The sequence below is a fragment of the Ovis aries genome, chromosome X (genome assembly GCF_016772045.2).
Source record: "Ovis aries strain OAR_USU_Benz2616 breed Rambouillet chromosome X, ARS-UI_Ramb_v3.0, whole genome shotgun sequence".
Lineage (NCBI taxonomy): Eukaryota > Metazoa > Chordata > Mammalia > Artiodactyla > Bovidae > Ovis > Ovis aries.
The window spans coordinates 96,146,795-96,154,881 of NC_056080.1; the positions used below are offsets into that span (position 1 = coordinate 96,146,795).

The 8,087-nt window shown below is 34.5% G+C and overlaps 1 pseudogene; it reads left to right on the forward strand.

Annotated features, from left to right (window-relative positions):
• Positions 1 to 5,067: 5,067 nt before the first annotated feature.
• Positions 5,068 to 6,136, forward strand: LOC101115945 (endoplasmic reticulum resident protein 44-like; annotated as a pseudogene).
• The last annotated feature ends 1,951 nt before the right edge of the window (positions 6,137 to 8,087 follow it).

Below are 8,087 nucleotides of genomic sequence, written 5' to 3' on the forward strand. Positions count from 1 at the left end.
TAACACTGATGTTGCTGATCTCTGAAGAATATACTTTGAGAAAGAAGTCTGTAAAGGAATGACTGTTCACCTTGGTTGTCAGTTAAAGCCTTCATTTAGCAGTTTTTTAAAGAAACAACTGTACTACAAAGTTATAGAGGCATGGTTTGTTGGGAATAAGGCTTTGAATAAAGTTGAGTGTGTTTTTGTGTAAAATAGCAAACACTATTTAGTATGTGCCAATCACAATGCTAAAGCATCTCATTGATTATCCCTTTTTAGTCCTTTGAACAATTCTATGAGGAAGTCACTTGTCTTTTAGACTGGGTGGCTTATAAACAAGAGAAATTTGTTTCTCACAGTTCTCGAGTCTGGGAAATCAAAGATCAAGTTGCTGGCAGATTCAGTGTCTGGTGAGGGCATACTTTCTGGTTCATAAATAGCCAGCTTCTCGTGGTGTTTTCACATGGTGGAAGGAACTAGGGGGCTCTCTGGGGTCTCTTTTGTAAGAGCACCAGTCCTGATCAAGAAGGCTCCATTCTTAAGACCTAATCACCTCTCAAAGGCCCCACCTCCTAACATCATCACACTGGGAATTAGGTTTCAACATATGAATTTTAGGGGGATGCATTCAGTTTATAGCAGTGCTATTATAGCTGAGGGAATACACACAGAGAGGTGAAGTGATTTGTCTATATTTATGTATGTAGAACACGGCAGAGCCAGAAATTATACACAGACAGTTGAACACCAAAGCCCTTTAACCAGGGCACTACCCCGAACTTGCATATCAGTGTCTACCTAGTACTCATACACTTCCCAATGGCAAGCTATCATTTATGTGTTTATCTGTTTATTCTTCTCTACCTCCTATACTTAAAATCATATAAAAATGTCTTTTAGAAAATGATAGAAGAACATGCTTTGAGTGAATGCTTATTCTGTGCAAGTCTGACCAGGACCTATAACATAAAATCATCTCATTTAACTTAATTCTCACAACAGTCTTTTCAGATAGTTATTATAACGCCCAGTTTATATGCAATCACACTAAGCTTTGCATAGCTCAAGGAACGTGTTCAAGATCACTAAGCTAGCACACAACAGGAGAACCAGGGTGGAAACCCAGGTCACCAAGCCTATCAGTCTGTACTTCTTTTTATCTAACAGACTGTTTTTGCAATGATCTTCATAGACCTTCGGAGAAGGCAATGGCACCCCACTCCAGTACTCTTGCCTGGAAAGTCCTATGGACGGAGGAGCCTGGGAGGCTGCAGTCCATGGGGTTGCTGAGAGTCAGGCACGACTGAGTGACTTCACTTTCACTTTTCACTTTCATACATTGGAGAAGTCAATGGCACCCCACTCCAGTATTCTTGCCTGGAGAATCCCAGAGACAGAGGAGCCTGGTGGGCTGCCGTCTATGGGGTCGCAGAGTCGGACACAACTGAAGCGACTTAGCAGTCATAGACCTTGGTGTTGTACTACTCAATGAACACTTCTTGGCTTTGGGCCATCTAAGCTGTGTAGTCAAGGTTAGTATTTATCATTTATGCTACCTCTTTCAGGCCAGGTAGTTTCAGAGTGGTTCTTTTTTGTTTTGTTTTGTTTTGTTTTCATCTTACTTTATATGACTTCAAATTTTAATGAATAGGGTAAAGGAGAAGGAATGTTACTGCTGCTATTAATAATTTTATATTAAGCTATAGCCAGTTAATGATGTGATCATTTCAGTTGAAGAGCAAAGGGACTGCGCCATATATATACATGTATCCATTCTCTCCCAACACCTCCCCTCTCCCAGTCCAGGCTCAGAATGGTTCTTCTATCCCAACCTCATCAGTTCCCAAGGCCAGATATCCTGGTTATCAAACTTTGGCTATAATCCTGTTCTCAAGGATCCTGGTACACAGCAAATTTTCAGGGTGTGCAGTTGTGGTTATGGTGAGTGGTGATGGGGTGGTGGTGGAGGCTGGTTAAACAAAAATGCCCATCAGCCATATTTGGGGCTTTCAAACTTAATAAGCCTCCACATTCTCTACACACTTTCTCAGTGGATTTGAGAATAGTTATTTTAAATGGTTGTTTTTAAAAAGTACATCTTGAACTTCACAGTGAAGTCTGAGAAGTCAAAGCAACTACATGCCACAGTGGAACCAGATGTGCTAGTTAATGGGTGGACTTGTACTCAAACTTGAGCAAAATGTTCTCATTAAGTTCTTTTAACCATTGTCAAGATGAAATGAGTTATGTTACATGAGACAGTTTAAATTCAGAGAAAAGTATACAGAGTACTAGAAGAGACACAACCATATACCATATCCAATATGAACAAATGTTAACCTTTTGCTTCAAGTTTTTCCATTTTTTAAAATAAAAAATTTTATTACCGAAATTTCCAGTTGTAAAATGGTTAAATAAAATTTTCGAGTTGGGGTAAATAGACCCCTGGGAATACAGAGGTACTCTATATCTATTTCCATATCCTCTCCTTATATATTCTCTCCTGAAGTAGATCAGCCTGAGTAAAGATAGTAGAAGGTTTAATAAACTTGCCCACTGATAGATCATTAAACATAATTTTTTATGAAATATGACTAAGTGATTAGGGCATATGATTCGAAAGGAGTTCAGGGCATAGAGTGACTTTGCTATACCAAACTCCTTTTAATACTTGCTTATGTGAACAAAGTTTCCTAGCCCTCACGCATATAAAAATGTAAAAGAGGGATAGAATTGATGCTGAACCTTGTCTAATTCTATCAGAAAGCCGCATCAGTTAAAAGATACCTATGTTAATGGAGAACCTATCCTCATCCAATGCATTTAGAAATGAATTTGCAATACAATTTTATTTTTAGGTTTAAGAAATTTAATGGCTTAATAAATAGTAAATATTTTATTTAATATAATAAATAAAATTATTAATGATTAATAATTATTTCATAAAATATTTAATAATATTTAATAAAATAATTAAACATTTTATGTTCTTTTTAAAATTGTATAATAGTGATAATTATAATTATGATGCAGTTCAGAAGAAAGGCATATAGAACTTTGTGCCAATAGAAAATTTTTAAAGTTAATTTCAATTTACATATGTATTTTTTTTTTAAGGAGAATCTTTTAATATTCTTTCACAGACACTAAGACTCACTCAATTATCTGTAAGAGTACAATTACCCATATCTTTGACTTTTATTTTTTTTTCCTTACATCACTTTTTATTTTATTTTATTTTATTTTATTTTTTATTTTTTTAGTTTTTATTTTTAAATTTTAAAATCTTTAATTCATGCATAAACATGAACATAACATCTTTCTGGGTCATCCCATGCACCAGCCCCAAGCATGCTGCTCAATTTACATATGTATTTTAATGTGACTTAATTATAGACATTCAAGTATAAAAATATATTAGGATAAAAATACTGGGGGTATGGAATGGATATATGAGGTCAAAGAAAAATAAGAACTGTGTCTATTTAAAGGAGATAATACTTCAATGGTTTTTATTTTATTCACAATCTGTGCAAAATTATATTCCTTGTACCTCCTAACACATATAACAAAAAGAGTCAAATTAAAACATGCAAAGATTTGAAGAACACTGAAGTAAAGATTTTATTGCCTCCTTCTTTCAGAAATCATCTCAAATTAACCAGTACAAAAAAAAAATCAGTATACACACTGTAACCTACAGCAAAAATGTATGAAGAAGGGGTGCCAAGTGTAACACATGCAGGTATGTATGCAGGTATGAAAGATACCAGGTGAGCTTAGGTGGGACAGTAAAATTCAGTTGAAGCTGGCAGAAATGATACATTGAACATTCTCTGATCAAAATGAGCTATATGTAGAAAAATTAGAAAACAGTAACAAGAAAACACTACCACTTGAAAAATATGAATTTTAAGATCAGTAGGTCATGGAGAAGGAAATGGCAACATACTCTAGTATTCTTGCCTGGGAAATTCCATGGACAGTGGAGCTTGGCGAGCTACAGTCAATGGGATTGCGAAAGAATCCGACATGATTTAGAAACTAAATAACAACAGTCATATTTCCAAGGAATTTATAATTCAGTGTTGGGGGGAGAAGGTGTATATGTAAATAATTAGAATTCCAAAGTGAGAGTGATAGGTGCCCTTAAGGTATTTGTAGAAGTGGGTTGTAGATCTTGCTTCTTCCAGTGTCCTCACCTTAGGCCTACTGATTGAGAACTGGCACTTTAGCAGTGTACCTGGCTGATTCATATATGCCCATTAAATATGAGAAGTACAGCTGTAGATTTCTGAAAAGAAGAAAATTTCTTCTCATTGGCAGAATCAGAGAAGTCTTCTTGAAGGAAGAGGAGAATAGAGCCTTGAAATGTCAAACTGATATTAAATTTTCAGTCTTAAGTGGAATGAATAAGGTAGCTTGTACCCTTCAATAACTTAATGAATCTTTATTATGAATTGGTTACCTTCTTTTTTGGTTTTATATTTTTAAGGAGTCTTATTGTGTGACATGCTGACATGGCCAGATGTCAGAACTGGCCCTAAAGAAACTGGCAAAGCCCTTGGCCAGTTTCCGTTAGGATGGCTCTTTATTATCTTAGCCAAAATAAAATCATGGTCTTTAGTGGATTCTCAGTAGCCTTCCAATTACTCCACTCAAGAGGAGAGGGACAAAAATGGGACTTTGGAGAAGTTTCTTATGAAATGCTGTGGATCTCAGGTCTTGGTTGAGTTCTCATAAATATTACAATGCAATTCTAACTGCTTTGATTCCCATGATGATATTGTGATCAAGAGCTCTGATTCCTTAATTCTGGGATTCTCTCATTATGTGATACTTTGAACATTATACTTTAATGTACCTAATTTTTAGTCACCTGAGTTTGTAGACATGAACATTACTAAAGTAATACAAAAAAGAAGAAAACAATAAAAAACAAGGAAAAAAATTATCTTAGAAAAATATTCAAGTATTGGAGCTAAAGAAAACTGTCAGAAAGTGCCATGGAATATTGCAAGTCTAGAGCTTTGCTCTTGTCTGTCTCAGAAACCAAGACAAACGAGGTATTACTTGCATGCTTCCATGGTTCTGTGGAACAAAAATTGGTAAAAAAGCAGATTGTTACACACAATTTTTGAGGACGCTTCCAATGTCATTAAGGAAGAATATACAAATGCAAATCAAGTAGTGTTTGCCAAAGTTGATTGTGATCAGCATGCTGATATAGTCCAGAGATACAGGATAAGCAAATACACAACCTTCAAATTGTTGCATAATGGGATGATGATGAAGAGAGGATGCAGGGGTAGTGATAAGTGAAAGAACTTGCAGATTACATCAGGCAACAAAAAAGTAACCCCTTCAAGAACTTCATGACTTAGCAGAAATCACTACTCTTGTCCACAGCAAAAGAAATATCATTAGATATTTTGAGCAAAAAGATTCAGAAAACTATAGAGCTTTTGAAAGAGTAGCAAATATTTTGCATGATGATTGTACCTTCCTAGCTAGCTGCATTTGGGGTGGTTTCAGAACCAGAAAGATACAATGGAGACAACATAATCTACAAACCATCAGAGCTTTCTGCTCCAAATATGTTGTACTTGGAATCTATGACAAATTTTGATAAGATTTATAATTGGATTCAAGATAAATGTGTTCCTCTTGTCTGAGAAATAGCATTTGAAAATGGAGAGGGATTGACAGAGGAAGGACCGCCTTTTCTCATATGGTTCCACTGTATGAAAGAAGATACAGAAAGTTTAGAAATGTTCCAGAATGAAGTAGGCCAACAATTAATAAGTGAAAAAGGTACAATAAGATTTTACACGCTGATGGTGACACATTTAAACATTGTCTTCTGCACATACAGAAAACTCCAGCAGATTGCCTTGTGATAGCTATTGACAGCTTTAGGCATATGCATGTGTTTGCAGACTTCAATGATGTAGTAATTCCTGAAAAACTCAAGCAGTTCATATTTGACTTACATTCTAGGAAACTACACAGAGAATTCCATCATGGTCCTGACCCAACTGATACAGCCTCAGATAGGAAGTCCAAGATGTAGTGAGCAGTCCACCTGAGAGCTCCTTCCAAAGCACCCAGTGAATATAAGTATACTTTATTGAGGGATGGAGATGAGCTTTAAAAACTTAGAAAAACAACTTGCAAGCCTTTTTATTATGAAAATATTTTCATAATTCTATGTTTGTTTTTATTTTGAATAAACTGAAATATTTGGTGTTTTTTAGTTAATTTATTTTTTTATTGAAGGATAATTGCTTTACAGAATTTTGTTGTTTTCTGTGAAACCTCAACATGAATCAGCCATAGGCATACACATATCCCCTCCATCTTGAACTTCCCTCCCATCACCCCCCCGCCCCATTACACCCCTCTAGGTTGACACAGAGCCCCTGTTTGAGTTTCCTGAGCCATACAGCAAATTCCCATTGACCATCTGTTTTACATATGGTAATGTAAATATCCATGTTACTTTTTCTATACATCTCACCTTCATACATCTCATCTTCAATTTTGATTTTGAATAAACTGAAAGAAGATTTTTTTAAAAAAAGATCAGTAAGTCAAATTCTATGGAAACTTCTATTGGAGTTTTGATGGGGTTGCAAGGTATTCATAGATTACTTTGAATGAAACTGACATCTTAGTCATTTTGTGTCTTCCCATCCATGCCTACTTCTTTATTTAAATCTTCTTTTAAGTGCTTCTGTAAAAGTTTATATAACAATAGATTACATATAACTATGATGTACCTCTTTTGATGTAATTTATCCCTTACATTTTATATTATATTTTGTCTATTTTTCCTTATTTATAGATAGATTTACTTTTTTTTAATCTATCTTGATTCTTGAATCTTGCTCATATTATTTTTAGTCATTTGTCTTTAGATTTTCATGGATTTTCTAATATAACCACATCTCCTGTAAATAATGAAAATTTTATTTTTTCCTTTACAATCCTTATTTTAATTGTTTTTTATCTTGCTTCATCAGCCATGATCTCTAGTGAGTGGTGAATGCATTGAGATAATCAACTTCTTTTCCTTGTTCCTGATTCAATATCAGTGTTTCTAACATTTTGCTACATAGCATAAAGCTCACTATAGTTTTTTGTAGACATCTGTTATAAGGCTAAGAAAATTTCTTTTATTCCCATTTTGCTAAGAATTTTTAAATCATGAATTTGTGGATAATTTATTGAAATAACTTCTCTGCATTCAGTGCGATGATTTCCTTTTTTCTTTGCTTTTTCTATAATTCCTGGAACAAATTCAACTTGACTTAGTCATGATGCAATTTTTTAAAAAAGTTTGGCCACACCACATAACATTTTAGTTCCCCAGCCAGGGACTGAACCCCCAGCCTCTGCATTGAGGGCACAGAATCTTAACCACTGGACTGCCATCAGTCCCTCTGATGCAGTTTTTAGAAAAACTACCTCATTGGTTGGATTCATCTGGCAGACATTTTAAGAGTTTTTCATTTATAACCTTATGTGGAATTTGCATATAATTTTACTGTGTTTTTGGTTCTTAACTTTTTTATTGGTTTATTTTGGAATTTAGATTGTAATAGGATCACAAAGGAATTGAGGACATTGCTTCTTTTTCTTTTATCTCAAATAGTTTTTGGAAGATAGGAGGAATTTACCTGAACATAATAAATGCCATATAGGAAAAGTCCACAGCAAATGCCATGCTCAATGGTGAAAAACTGAAAGTCTTTCCTCTAAGACCAGAAACAAGACAAGCATGCCCATTCTTACCACTTATATTCAAGTACTGGGGTCCTAGCCAGAGAAATTAGGCAAGAAAAAGATATAAAAGGCATCCTAATCAGAAAAAAAGAAGTTAAATAGTTGTTTGCAGATGGCATGATTTTATTTATAGAAAATTATTTATATGTACAAAAGATTCACAAAGAAGCTGTTGGAACTAATAAATGTATTCAGTAAATCTGAAAAATACAGATTCAATATAAAAAATCAGTTGCATTTCTATAATCTAACAATGAGTTTTTTGAAAATAAAATAACTTACAATATCAAAAAGAATAAAATACTTAGGAATAGAGA